Genomic DNA, 14,787 nt, shown 5'->3' with positions numbered 1-14,787 from the left:
GGTCCTGCCCTTGACCGTCACACAGCAGGCCTTTCCCTCACAGACATTTCTTCCACCGTATTGAACCTGCTGCTTGGGCGTGGAACCCAAGAAGGAAAGCAGAAGGCAAAAAGCTAATTCTTCAGCCGCATCTGTGCTGCTCCTGGCTGCACCCCCCCAGATCCGTAACCTCCTGGTTCCTTCCCTTCCCCACAAGCTCTCTTCTGCCTCCTTGTCTTTGCATGTGCTCTTCCCTTTACCTGGAACGTCTTTCCACTGTGATCAACCTGGAAAATTCCTCTAGGCATCCATCAGGGCTCTCCCCGAATGCCATCTTCTGCACCAAGCCATCTGGTCAAAAGGAATCCCTCCCTCCCCTCTGCTCCCTGAGGATTTTCCTGGGACCCCAAACCAGCATCCATCTGGGGTTCTAATAATACACGTGCTGACACCTCTGTCCCCACCAGTTTTGGGCTCCTCAAGAACATAGACCACAGCTGTGTCACATCTGTAGTCCTGGTGCCCAACTCAGAGCCCAGCATGGATCTGAGGCCTCAGTTTCCTCATCTGGAACATGGGATTGATTATCTTACGTACTTCATCGTATTGTTGTGAGGATTAGATGACTGAGGGTTTAAGACGCTGTACTTAAAACAGTGCCTGGCACGAGGTAAGCGCTAGGTAAGTGTTAGCCTTTACTATCATCAACGTGGTTTGGAATGAACTTAGAAGCCCTGAATGGAAGGAGAAACAGAACTGCCATGTGCCAGCTGCCGTCAGTGGCCACAACTGCCCTACATCACCCCATTTTACGATGAGGACACCAAGGCTCAGGAAGGGTCACACAGCTAGAAAGGGGCAGAGCCTGTGTTCTCTCTGTGCTGCGCTGCCCTAGCTCCCTGTGTGCCCATCACTCTTCCCTCCTCCCTAATGCCCTCCTCACCCCAGTGAGGCTACGAGGGTAATGGGTAAAACATGGGCATTGATTTTTAACAAATCTGGGTTCAAATCCCAGTCTGCCACTCACCAGCTGTGTGACTCCGTTGGGCTGGTGACACCCTCTCCCTTTGCCTCAGTTTCCCCATTGTCTCCCGAGGACTTTGGGGGCCCTGTCCAGGGGCAGTTTTCCACTATGCTGGAAAAGCTGAGGCTTCATGGTTCCTCGGTTGCACTGGTTCTTTCTAAATAAAAATTCACTTACGTAAGTAAATTTGTATTTGTGATTCTTTTCTTTTTATTAAAGATGGACTTTCAAAGTACTTTTCAAAGCTTCAGGTCCCCCGAATCTGATCTTCCCCAAGACACTCTCTCAAGCCTTTCCAGCCAAACGTCAGGCCGGCTTGCAGAACATCCACCCCTACCCCACTCCATTCTCTGCCCAGAGGTCAGTTCCTGCCTAGTGTCAGGTCCTGTAGCACAGATGGGGACATGGGGGCTTGGAAGATGAACTTGGAGAGCGTACTGTAAGTTAGTGTCAGGGCTGGGCTTGAGTCGTGTCTCCCAGCTCCAAGATCAGCCTGGTTCCGCTGAAGGGAAGCAGGTAGAATATTCCTCACCCCTGAGTGCTCTGAGCTGAGGCTCGGAGAATAACTTGGTGCCTCTAAAGGGGCCCGGGCGCGGGGGCAGCTGTGGGTGGGAGGGTCCAGGGATCACTGCTAAAATAAGTAGCAGCTTCCTCTGAAGGGCTTCTGCGGTCTGTGCAGGGGAAGGAAGTGGGGGCCTGGAAACGGGAGGGGGCAGAAATGTGGGAGGCCTGAAACTGCTGCCAGCACCTCAGACACCAAGCTGGGGCAGCCCCCACCCACCCAGACACAACAGGGGCCCTCAGCCAGCCTGCAGCCTTGGGGCCTGGGGAGCTCAGGCCTAGCCCTAACTCAGCCCAGAAGCTGGAGAACACCTCAGGCCACTCTTGGGATCCCCCAAAGCCTCCTCACTCCCCAACCATGTCTGCCCTTTTCTCTTCGCTTGGAATGCTTTTCCCCACTTTTTCCTTTAACACCCAACACCAATGTCACCTCTTCTGGGAAGCCTTCCCTGATCACCCCCTAGACACACGCACACACACACACACACACACACACACACACACACACTCGCAAGCACGCAGGATCAGGTACTCACAGACCCTCATCACAAATAGTAGCATTCATTGTGACAGCAGGCATTTCATGTTTAGAGTGCCAGGTGCTCTGCCTGGATGATCTACTGACTTCTTAAGAAACACAATGCTGTGGTTCTATCAATAGCTTCATTTTACAGATGAGTAAACCAAGACTCAGAGAAGCTGACCAACTTCCTTGAGATCACACGGTCAGACAATGGCCGAGCCAAGAGCGTAACCTCCACAGCTGGGTCATTTCACCAGGTGCCATCCACTTAGACCAGGGTGTGAATGTTGCCCCCAGTGTAGCACAGCACCCCTGCACCCAGGAGGCTGGGCTGAGATGCTAAGGAGGCTTAGCTTTCAGCCGTGCCCCTGCCTGCTCGCTGGAGTAGCTGGGAGCTATCGTGTGCTCTAAGGGGAGAAAGGAAGCCAGGTTGTAATCAGGAAGCACTTGGGTGTAAACATTTCTGGTAAACTGTGTGAAGAGATCTCAGAAATAGCTCCAAGGCTTTCCTACTGAGTTGGGTTTTCTGTTTATGGATCTGCCCCCTGGCCAACCCCACCCACCACCCTGCCGACTGTGAGCTCCTCACGGGCAGAGACCAAGCCTTGGGTTCTTGGTCCGCGGGAGCCTGCTTGGCACACAGGAGGCTAGGATGGATTTGTTAAATGAGGGAATGAACGAATGAATGAAGATGGGTCCCTCCAGTGTCATCAATAAATACGAGTGGCATCATTCCAGCTTCAAAATGCTAGGATGGGAACTTCGCTGGTGGTCCAGTGGTTAAGACTCCGCACTTCCACAGCAGGGGGCATGGGTTTGATCCCTGGTCAGGGAAGTAAGATCCCCCATGCCGTGTGGCGCAGCCAAAATATATAAATAAATAAATAATTTTTAAAAAAATACTAAGTTGACCTCCCTGTGTACCAGCCTGCGTAGGTGCTGGGGGTGACTGACCATTCGGACAGAGTCCAGCTCAGGTCAGTGTCTGGCCAGGAGGCCCAGGAAGTCTCCCACCACCCTGCCTTCAGCAGAGGCAGCACTCCAGCCCCTCAGGCCTGGGCCCACGGACACCCCTCATGGCCTTTCAAGCCGCCAGTGAGGAGGCCTCCTTGCTGCAGCTGCGGCAGGTCAAAAACCTATTCCAGAGAAGGAGGAAGTGAAAGTGCTGTGCGGGTGAGTCATCGAGGGTCCTGGGAGTGTCCAGGGGCAGCGTGGAGGGAAAGGCTGGACGCGAAGAGACGCCAGAGCGGGAGGTCTTCCCAGGACCCTGGAGGAAGACCTGGGAGCGTGCCTGGAGGGGAAGGGCCTGAAATCACCTCCTGGCCCTCCCCAGACCCTGGGGTCTTCAGCTTGGAGAAGAGAACATGTGGGAGACACCATCCTGTTGTATCTCTGAGCACTGTTGCAGGGTGTTTGGGGCTAGACAGGGAAGTCACAGAGGCCACTGTCCACCATTGGGGCAGGGTTCTGAGGCTGAGCGGTCCCCTGGCAGTCACGATGGCTGACAGCAAGTGAGGCAGTACGTGCAGTGGTCAAGGCGTGGGCTCTGGGTTTGAACCTCCTGACTTGGAGCCCCAGCTCTGCCCCTCATGAGCTGCACGACCTCAGGCAGATGCTTCCCCTCTCCGTACCCCCTACTTCCTCTTCTGTAGAGTGGGGTAACGGTACCTAACCTAGACTTAGTGCAACATGATTAAATCCATGAACACATGGAAAGTGTGCAGAGAGGGCCTGGTCCAAGGAGACCCGCAATGGGGGTGATGACAGTATCAGACAGGGTCTCCTCAGGAAAACTGAAACACTCTAAGTTCTCAATAGAAGGAAGTTAATACAGGGACTAGCTGCTCGAGTGTAAAAGAGCCGAGACACTATACTAGGGATGCTGCCACCACCCAGAGATCAGCGACAGCAGGAAGCGTGGAGGCCGGCAGGAGGAGGTGGCTTATCAGGGTGGAGCATGAGAGGAGTGGAGAGAATCCACATGACAGTGGTGAGGGGTTGTGGGCTTGTGGGCCAAAGAGGAAAGAGTCTGGGGGGCCAGGCAGAGAACGAAGGGATGCAAGAGAATGCCACAGATTCAGTACAGACTTCAGTCATACATCCTCGTAGTGCCATCTTCATTTGTTTGCTTTCCCTCTCAGAGCTTTCATTTCCTCACTTGCAAAAATAAAAATAAAAATAACACATAATGGTGGCAACAGACCCGTGAAGCAGGTACTACTATCACTATTACACCCATTTTACAGGTGAAGGAATGAGGCACAAAGAGATCCCGTCATGCAGCTGGGAAGTGGCAGAGCAGATGTGACCCAGTCTTTTGGGCTCCAAGGTCCCGCTCTTCACTGCTACGCCACGCTCCCAGATTTTACCATCAGCGGCTCTCTTCCTAGCTGGCCTCACCCGGTTCAATTCCTCTCTCCGTCTCAGAATTTTACCCAGAGCCCCCAACCCAGATTGATAATCAGCATCTGCTCTCAACGGTAGCACCTGACACCTGACATAACTTTTCTCCCAGGCTCCGGTCCCTGAAGTCCCCGCGATGTGGGCCTGAGCCCTGGTTCTGCCTTTTCCAGCTGTGGGGCCTGGGAGAAGCCACTTCCCTTCCGAAAGCCTCCGTTTCCTCACCTACGGCGCAGGGAGTCTTGTCCTGGGTTTGCTGGACTGTGGTGGGGACGGCATGAAACTCCACTCAGGGAGCCTGTGGCACTGGGAAGGGTGTGCGGTCCGTCAAACTCTTATCAAAGTTAATCATATCCACAGTCCTGGGGATGGTACAGGTATTGCTTTGCTTTTCCCGACAAGTCTTCAGAGTACATGATGAGAAAGCAGGCTGGCCACCGCCCGTTTGCTTTCAAATGCGACTGCCCATCTCCTGCAAACTGCTTTTCCCCGGCTCCTTTGCCAGGGTGAGCCAGTGGGAGGTTCTGGTAGGAGACTGGGGAGTGGGAGAAGCCAGGGTATTCCCCCCTACCTTCTCTGCTTAGTGGGGGCCGGGGTGGGGGGACCGCGTGTCATTTTTCCAGCACTGGCTGCTGTCTTTTGTGTCTTTAGCGCCTGCAGAACCACCCATTCCTCGGTGGTTCAGGTGGGTGGTGGCTCCTGCCATGATTCAAACTACTGCTTGGCAGTATCGTCACCTCCCCCATTTGTCCCTCCAGCCCACGAGCGGTAGCCGCTTCTGCCATTGCCCAAATGGGATTGCCTCACCATTTGCTGTCTGACTTTTCAGCCCTTCCCTCTCCTGTGTAATCAATTCCCTGTATTAAACTTCTGTCTGAAATACTTAGAGAGGCTTCTGACTGGCCCTGACTCTTACAGCAGGTGTCTATCTATCTATCTATCTATAGAGAGAGGCATCCTCCCTCTTCTCCAAGCCCAGAGTCTTTATACTGGAGGGCTGGAGTTAGATCCCTGAGGGCACACGACAGGGCGGCTGGACAGGGCTCTAGCTCCTTCTAGCTCTCTGCAGTGAAACTGCTCCAAGGCGAACAAAGCTGTCTGGTGCTAACACCGTCTCCTGCAGCTGGAGTGTGTCATGTGCGGCGAGGCTGTCTCTTCACTATGGCTTCCCAAAGGCTCGCCTGCACGAAGTCGGGGGAGAAGAGAAAGCAGTGAAAGAGGCAAAAGAAGCCCCATCTGGCCACACTTGCAGAGGACCTGGACAGAGCAGCCATTCAGCAAGCCTACCTTGTCCTCCCCCTTCAGGATCATCCCTGGGACTCAGGCCAAAGCCTTGAATGTTAAAACCAGCCCTAAGGGGAATGAAGGCTTTCTCCAAGCCAGGACAGCTGCCCCGGGGCCCCACTCCCCAAAGAGCAAAGGAGGCAGGGACAGACTCGTTTGAGTGAGTAGAGGGGTGGAGTCCTGCCTCCCAACCATACCTCTGGGACTCCTACTGGGGGCTGCTCACAGAGGTCCTCCCCTCCCTTCTTCCCTTCCAGAGCCCTGGGTAGAGGTCACTTTAGCCAGCCCCCTGCCTCTAGGCCACAGCAGAGGCTGGTCACATGGGAGGCTCTGGTGGGTCTCACAGGCCCTTCCTGGGTGTGTCCCATCTGGGGCTCTGGGTCCCTGGCTTCATCTGTCACTTTGAAGCCTCTTGCCCCTCACCCAGGGACCACTGTAAATCCTAGGATTTCTGGGCTCTCAATTTTCCCCTATTTGCATGTTTCTGGGGTGCTTGCACAGGCCCCCACAAGGTAGGAGGAGCCCCCAAATTCCCCCAGGTTAACCTCACCCTCCATGGTAAGTGGGGAAATGAGGGCTCAGAACAGAGACTTGCTGGAAGTCTGCAGAGTCATCGGCAGGTTGCGGGGAGCCATAGGGGTGAAGCATGTGAGAAGCTGGACCAAGGCCCAAGGGGCACGTGTCCTGCACCAGCACCTGGAGGAGCATCTATACTTCACGTCACTCACAGGTACCAAAGAGGCCACACAAGGCCACACACCGTCATACTCCCACAGAGGCCACAGGCTCAGCAATCTGGGGACTCACACATGCATAAGTGCACGTGCACCCCAATGGGCAGACACACCCACCCCCAATGCACACACATACATGGATTTTCACCCACACGCGCGCTCATCAGCACACACAGCCACACACCTACACAAACCCCCAGGGAACCACATCCACATGCACAATCTCACATGTATGCAATCTGCTACACGTCCCATAACATGTGTGCATGCAAAGAGCTCACACACACACACACACATCAGCTCGCCAAGGTGTCCTCAAACACCAGGATACACTTCCCACCGTGCAGGCTGTTGCGTTCATCCCTGTCCCCCACGCGAGCGGACAGACAACCCTCCAGGACTGCGCCCATGCAGGTGACCGCGGGGATAACCACAGCCGCAGGCACGGCGCAACTGCCCACGTGCACACACACAGTCACAAGGAGCCTCCTCCACTTTCCCTGCGGCAGGTGTTCTGACACCTCTTGGGGGGACCCTCCTCAAGGAACCAGTAGCCACCTGGCTGCCCTTGGGACTAAGAAAGCACCTTGTCCACTCCCCAGCCCTGTCCCCTAAGCTGGGTAGCCCGGGTCCTGGGGGAAGGGGAAGGGCTGCCCAGCTCAAAGTCTGGGGCCAAAGTCTTGTTTGCAGGCGTGGGGCGGAAGTTGCATAAACCTGCCCCAGTGCCCAGTGACCCGGCTCATTGTCTCCAGGTTCCCCTTGGCCGCAGGCCCAGGCCCAGCCGGCTGACCTGCTTCTCTGGGGAGGGTGCGGAAGGTGGCTCCTGTCTCCCTTGCCCTGGGAACTGACGGCCAAAGAGGACTCTACTGGTCCCCAGCTCTATGTGTCACCCACCTGAAGCAGAGACGCACAGAACTTAGAACCTAATCTCTTCTTTGCCAGCTGGAGAGCTGAAGCCCAGGGAAGGCAGGAGGCTGGCCCAGGGTCACAGCAAGCTGGAGGCACAGCAGGGCTTGCACCCAAGCTCAATTTTCTCTCTAAACCTAAGGAATCTCAGTAGTTCTAATGCAAATGAGCAGAGCCACTCTGGGTTTAGACGCAGGGACCCCAGAGTCTGTGAGTAGAGACTACCCTTCACCCCTCAGCCTCCACCATGACTGAGTTAGTTCATCAAAGGATCAGTTTGCCATATCGCCAACTCATTGAGCTAACCAAATTTACCCCAAATGAAAAAAATTTGTTTTTCATTTGTAACGTTTCTAGCAAGGTGTATGAGATGAATTGGCGAGGCCTTGGAGGGCCATGGGAAGCCAGACCCCTCTCCACCTCCGGGAGCTGCAGCTTAGGCTGGGGTGCCACCTCTTCTCCCTCCTGTCTTTCTTCCAAGTCCCTCCAACGGCAGCATCAGGGAGGTGGGGTAGAGACAAACTGAATATTCCTGAAAATCCCTGAAATCTACAGCTATTCAAAACCATCCCATCTCCGGCAGCCTATCTTCTCTCCTTCCCTCCCTCCTTCCCCTCCCCCTTTCCTTTTTTCCTCCTGCCTGGGTGCATTCCTCATCTCATCCAGCTGAAATTCACAAGGCAGTTCCTAATGGGGCGGTATGGTGGCCGTTATGGTCAGAGTTAAAGTTGGGTGGGACAGCAGCCTGGTAGCTCAGAGAACGGGTCTATACGGGGGATGGAGAAGATGAATAACCCACCGAGGATTAAAGGAGCCAGGTTTCTCATGGACAAGGGAGGTACAAGTATGGAAAGGAGGACCCTGAAGAACCTTATCGCGTTGGACTACCAGTGGACCTATGAGTGACAGACATGGTTTAACGTGTGTGCGTGTGCTTGCGTTTTCTCGGCTCTGTTCACTGAGAAGGACTGAGAGCAACAATGCTTCAGTAGCCATGAGCACACCTAGCACTGAGCTATATTTTCAAAACACCATTCTCCCCTAAAAACGAATCCAGTACCATCATAGTACTCTACATGGCTGGGCTGTCAACAATATTTACATTGTCACAAACTAAACCCAGAATATTTATCTAACCAAAATGTATAATATGATCATATAAGGAAGATGGACCAGGAGAAGCAGGGAAAGGGATTTTAGATTATGTCTAAAACTGAAAATCAAGAAATAACACTAGGATTTCCCTGGTGGCACAGTGGTTATGAATCCGCCTGCCAATGCAGGAGACACAGGTTCAATCCCCGGTCCGGGAATATCCCAGATGCCACGGAGCAACAAAGCCTGAGTGCCACAACTACTGAGTCTGCACTCTAGGGCCCGCAAGCCACAACTACGGAGCCCACGTGCTGCAACTACTGAAGCCCGCCCGCCTAGAGCCCGTGCTCCACAATAAGAGAAGCCACTGCAGTGAGAAGCCCGCGTACCGCAGTGAAGAGTGGCCCCCGCTCACCGCAACTAGAGAAAACCCGCGCACAGCAAGGAAGACCTAAAGCAGCCAAAAATAAATAAATAACTAAATTTTATTTTTTAAAAAAGAAATAACCCTATATTTGGGATAGAAAAGAACTTTTTATCATAACTTGCATCCTGACTTTTTAAAGATGATTGTATATATTATGTGTCAAATCCTTCTATATATACATTGCTATTTTATACATTTAACTCAATAAAGATAATAAGTCAGAGTAAACAATAAATTTATGTAAAAATTTTAAAAAGAAAGAACCATGCGAGCCTGTTATTTAGAAGTATAAAGGCAAAGGAAAAAGACGCTGCTGTATCTTGCTGAAAGCAGTTGCCTCTGGTGGTTGGGAATCGGGGGCAAAGGCAGATTAGACAGGAGACTGCACCCAGAGCAAAGTGCATGTGTAATTTTAATAAAAGTTGAAATCAAAATAGAAAAAGATAATTAAAAGAAATATATTTTGAGCAAAGCAGTAAATGTGGACAATCGGTGGAGTTAACTCTTTAGCAAAATCTACAAAAGAATCTGCCAGATGCTAAAGTGCTGATGAAACAGAAAACGACTTTTTAAGGGATTTTTTTAAAAAAATCAGTCTCTAATGAAAATTTTCCGTGTGAAACTATGAAAAGCTATTCATAGGGTATTATGAGTAAATATGTAAATATGACCCTTAACTTTGGCCTCGTTGAATAGTCCTTGAAACACTGCTAGGTGTTCCATTAGAAAAATGTACATTGAACATAAAAAGAATATTTCTTAAACAGATTTTTGGAAAATCAGTCAATTTAGTAATATGGGGCAGTGGTCCTTCAATGAGCCTTTGGAGAACTAACTTTGGCCAAATTGGCCTTTGGAGGTTTGGTGGTTTCCCCTGCATCCAAAGATACTCCCCAGGACCCAGGCCATTCTCAACCAGGTCCAGCTCCAATCCGATTGGCAGCCTCCCTGAAGGAGAGGACTCACACTCTTCCCAACAGCCCTGTGTGGTGTAAATTTATAACCCTATTTTACAGATGAGAAAATGAAAGCTTGGAGAAATGAACTGACTTTCCAAAGACTCACAGTCAAAAAGTAGCCTAACTGGACTTGGCACATAGGTTGATGAACTCTAAGGCCAGGGTTCTCTTGCTCCCTCGCCTTTTGGCTCTCCCACCTGCTGACGCCAGACCTAATTAGAGCCTCGCTGGCCCCGGAGATGAGCTGGGAAGCAGATGTGTCATTAGAGCATGAGATGCTGGGAGCTCACACCATGTGTCATTATGTTTAATTACATGAGTTGAGGCTTCTGCGTGGGCTGGTGGAGCCAGAGTGTCTCTGTGCCCAGGTGGCCAGGGAATTTCTGCAGCTGAGTGTTGGGGCAGGGGCTGCCAAAGGTCCTTACAACAGCCCTGGGAGCTAAGCCCATGTTCCCTGCATCTGCTGGAGAAAGCCAACCTCCAGGCTTCTTTCTGAGGCTGTGGGGAGGGTCTTGGTGGAAAGGTGCTGTCCTTCATGCCTTGCTGGATGTTCTTAGCCAGACTCCCACCTGGGCAGACAAAGGAGTAGAAGGAGATGGCTACACAAAGAGAACAGCCCCCAGGTCCCCTCATTCCATCCCCAGACAGACAGACAGGCGCACACACACACACACACACACACACACGCGCGTGCACACACACACACACACACACACACACACACACACACACTTTACACCAAAACATGGTTTTGGAACTTGTATCTGAACCTTTGAGTAAAGGGATGCTTACACTTTTATCAACTGCATTGTGTGTTTGCTTTGGTGGAAGGGCAGGTCAGAAGGAATGTGGAACAGGAAGAAGATGGAGCTTTTTCCTCTCTGAGCAGAGATGGCCAGTGGAAGCAACCTTTTGCATGTGTTCATTTAATAAACAGGTATTAAATTGCTTCTGCGTGTCGGGCATTGTTCTAAGCACTGGTGTTATGAAATAAAGTCCCTGATCTTAAGGAGTTTACTTCTAAGGGATGAAGGACAATAAACATACAAATAAATATATAATGTACCAGATGGTGACAAGTGGTATAAAGAAGTAGGGCAAGGAGCACCTGTTCATAGATGATGATCCGGCTGGAGAAACAGTCAAGCCTCTCTCCCCTGATTTACCCAACCAAATCCAAAGGACAGATGGAGAAAAATGTGGGTTGTAGAACAAAGGAACTCATCTCCCTAGTTGCTTCTTCCTCTTCAACCTCCTCTCTTCCTCTAATATTTCTTTTCTTTAGAAAATTAAATATTTGAAATGCACAGAAATTATAGAAAATTTTGTAACAAATACTCATGTACCAACTACCCATGTTAAAAAAATGAATTTTTAGATCTGTAAAAAACCAAAACCAAAACGTAACAAATACAATCAAAGCTCCCTATATTAGTCAGGCAAGACTAGGTTATGTAGTAATAACAAACAATCCCCAAATCGCAGAAGCTTTAAATAAGAAAGGTCTATTTCTCTCTCATTCTCTGTATCCAATGAGGGTTGACCAGAGAGAGCTGTATTCACTGTAGTCATTCAGGAACCCAGGCTGATGAATGCCCCACCATTTTATGATGCTGTGATCTCAGTAGGAGACTTCAGGATTCACCATGTAGGAAAAGGAGCATGAAGACTCACACATTTGCTCTTAAATGTTTACAAATGGCAGTGGCATAAGTCAGTTCTGTGCATGTTTCACTGGCTAAAGCAAGTCATGTGTCTATGTCCAACTTCAAAGGAGCAGTGAAGTGTAATCCTCTCATGTGCTTAGAAGAAGATAAGAACTGACATGTTGGTGAGCATTGTTAATATCTACCACTTTCCCCATCCCATTTCCATCTATCCCTCACTCCCAGGGATAAGCCCCATCTGGAAGTTGTTGTGTATAATTTTCATCTATGGATTTTGTTTTAACTTTTAGTATACCTGTATGCATCAGTAAATAATACGTGGAAAGAAATCACAAAGAAAATTAGAAAGTATTTTGAACTCAATGACAATGAAAACACAACATATCAAAGTCTGTGTGATGAAGCTAAAACCATATAATAAAGGAAAACTTATACTATTAAATGATACATTTAAAAAAGAAGAATGTTCCCAAACTAATTATCTAAGCTTCTAGCTTAAGAAACTAAACAATGCAGAGCAAATTAAACCCAAAGCAAGCAGAAATTTTAAAATAATGCAGATAAGAGTAGAAATCAGTGAATAGAAAACAGAAAAACAAAAGAGAAAATAAATCAAACCATAAGCTGGCTCTTTGAAAATGTCAACAAAATTGATAAATCTCTAGCCAGACTGAACAGGAAAAAAAGGAAGACACAAATTACCAATATCAGAAATGAAAAAGAACATCCCTGCAGATCCTAGGAACATTAAAAAGCTGTAAGGGAATGTTTATGCCCAACTTTATGGCCATAAATTTGACAACTTCAATGAAACAGGGAAGGGAATTCCCTGGCTGTCCAGTGGTTAAGACTCACCGCTTTCATTGCCAGCTCCCCGAGTTCAGTCCCTGGTTGGGAAACTAAGATCCCACAAGCCACGCGGTGCGGCCAAAAAAAAAAAAAAAAAAAGAAAGAAAAAAATGAAACAGGCAAATTCCTTGAAAGACACAAACTATCAAAGCACACTCAGGAAAAAATAGATAACCCAAATAGTTCTGTATCTATTAAGGAATACGAATGAATGGCTAATAAAAGATTTCCCATGAAAAAAATTCCAGGGCTTCACTGGAATTTCACTTCACTGGAAATTCACAGTGAATTTCACTTCACTGGTAAATTCTCCAAGTTAAATTAACTTAAGAAAAAAATATTATTATATATAAACTCTTTCAGAAAATAGAAGGGGAGGGTACCTCTCAACTAATTCTCTGAGTTCAGAATTACTCTGATAACCAAAACATGACAAAGACATAAGAAAGATAACTATAAACCTATATCCCTCATGAATATAGGTACAAAAATCTCTAACAAAATATTAGAAAACAAAATCTAGCAATATCTAAAAAGAATAATGCATCAAGACAAAGTGGGGTTTATCTCAGGAACATAAGGTTGGTTTAACACTAAATAATCAATCAAAATAATGCATCATATCAACAGATTTAGAAAGAAAAAAACATATTATCATCTTAATAGATGCAGAAAAAACATTTGACAAAATTTGAAACCCACTCATGATAGAAAAAAGAAATTCTCAGCAAACTTGGAATAGAAGGGAACTTCTACAGCCTAATGAAGAGCATCCAAAAAAAGACCTGCAGCTAACACCACACTTAACGGTGAAAGACAATGCTTTCCTCCTGAGACTGGGAACAATGCAAGGATATCCACTGTCACCACTTGTCAGCATTGTACTGAATGTCCCAGCCTGTCCAATAAAACAACAAACAAATAAACAAATAAATGGCAAAGAGATAGGAAAAGAATAACTAAAACTCTGATTATCCATAGATAACATGGTCATCTGTGTAGAAAAATCCCCCAAATCTACTAAAAATCTAACAGAAATAATAAGTAAGTTTATCAAGGTTGCAGGCTACAGGACTGATATGCAAAAATCAATTTCATTCCTATGTACTAGGAATAAATTTTTTGAAATTAAAATTAAAAATCAATACCACTTACAATAGCATTAAAAAAAAAACCACGAGGGCTTCCCTGGTGGTGCAGTGGTTGAGAGTCCGCCTGCCAATGCAGGGGACACGGGTTCGTGCCCCGGTCTGGGAAGATCCCACATGCCGCGGAGCGGCTAGGCCTGTGAGCCATGGCCGCTGAGCCTGCACGTCCGGAGCCTGTGCTCCGCAACGGGGGAGGCCACAACAATGAGAGGCCCGCGTACTGCAAAAAAAAGAGAAAAAACTAAGGGTAAATCTAATGAAGTAAGATTTGTACACTGAAAACTGAAAATCATGGCCAAGAGAAAACAAAGGTGACTAAATCAATGGAGAAATATACGATGTTCGTGGATCAGAAGACTCAATACTTTAAGATGTCAATTCTACCTCAATTATTTATAGACTCAACACAATCCCAATCAAAATCCCAGAGGACTTTTTTGTAGATACTGACAAACTGATTGTAAACTATACACAGAAAAGCAAAGGACTTAGAATAGCCAAAACAATTTTGAAAAAGAAGAATGAAGTTGAGGGGCTCACTCTACATTATTTTAAGACAGTATAAAGCAACAGTAAGAAAGGCAGTGTAATAGTGGCCTAAGTTTGGACCTATGAATCAATGGGACAGAATAGAAAGTCCTGAAATAGATCCATACACATGTAGTCAGTTGATTTTTGACAAAGGGACCAAGGTAATGCAATGGAGAAAGAATAGTCTTTTCACTTTTCAAGAAATTATGCTGAAGCTCAATAACAAAAAAACAAACAACCCAATCCAAAAATGGGCACAAGACCTAAATAGACATTTCTCCAAAGAAGATATACAGACTGCCAACAAACACATGAAAGGATGCTCAACATCATTAATCACTAGAGAAATGCAAATCAAAACTACAATGAGATATCATCTCACACCAGTCAGAATGGCCATCCTCAAAAAATCTAGAAACAATAAATGCTGGAGGGGGTGTGGAGAAAAGGGAACACTCTTGCACTGCTGGTGGGAATGTGAATTGGTTCAGCCACTATGGAGAACAATATGGAGGTTCCTTAAAAAACTACAAATAGAACTACTATATGACCCAGCAATCCCACTACTGGGCATATACCCTGAGAAAACCAAAACTCAAAAAGAGTCATGTACCAAAATGTTCATTGCAGCTCTATTTACAATAGCCCAGAGATGGAAACAACCTAAGTGCCCATCATCGGATGAATGGATAAAGAAGAT

The sequence above is a fragment of the Globicephala melas genome, chromosome 6 (genome assembly GCF_963455315.2).
Source record: "Globicephala melas chromosome 6, mGloMel1.2, whole genome shotgun sequence".
NCBI classification, from domain to species: domain Eukaryota; kingdom Metazoa; phylum Chordata; class Mammalia; order Artiodactyla; family Delphinidae; genus Globicephala; species Globicephala melas.
Note: the sequence above shows the minus strand (reverse complement) of the source record.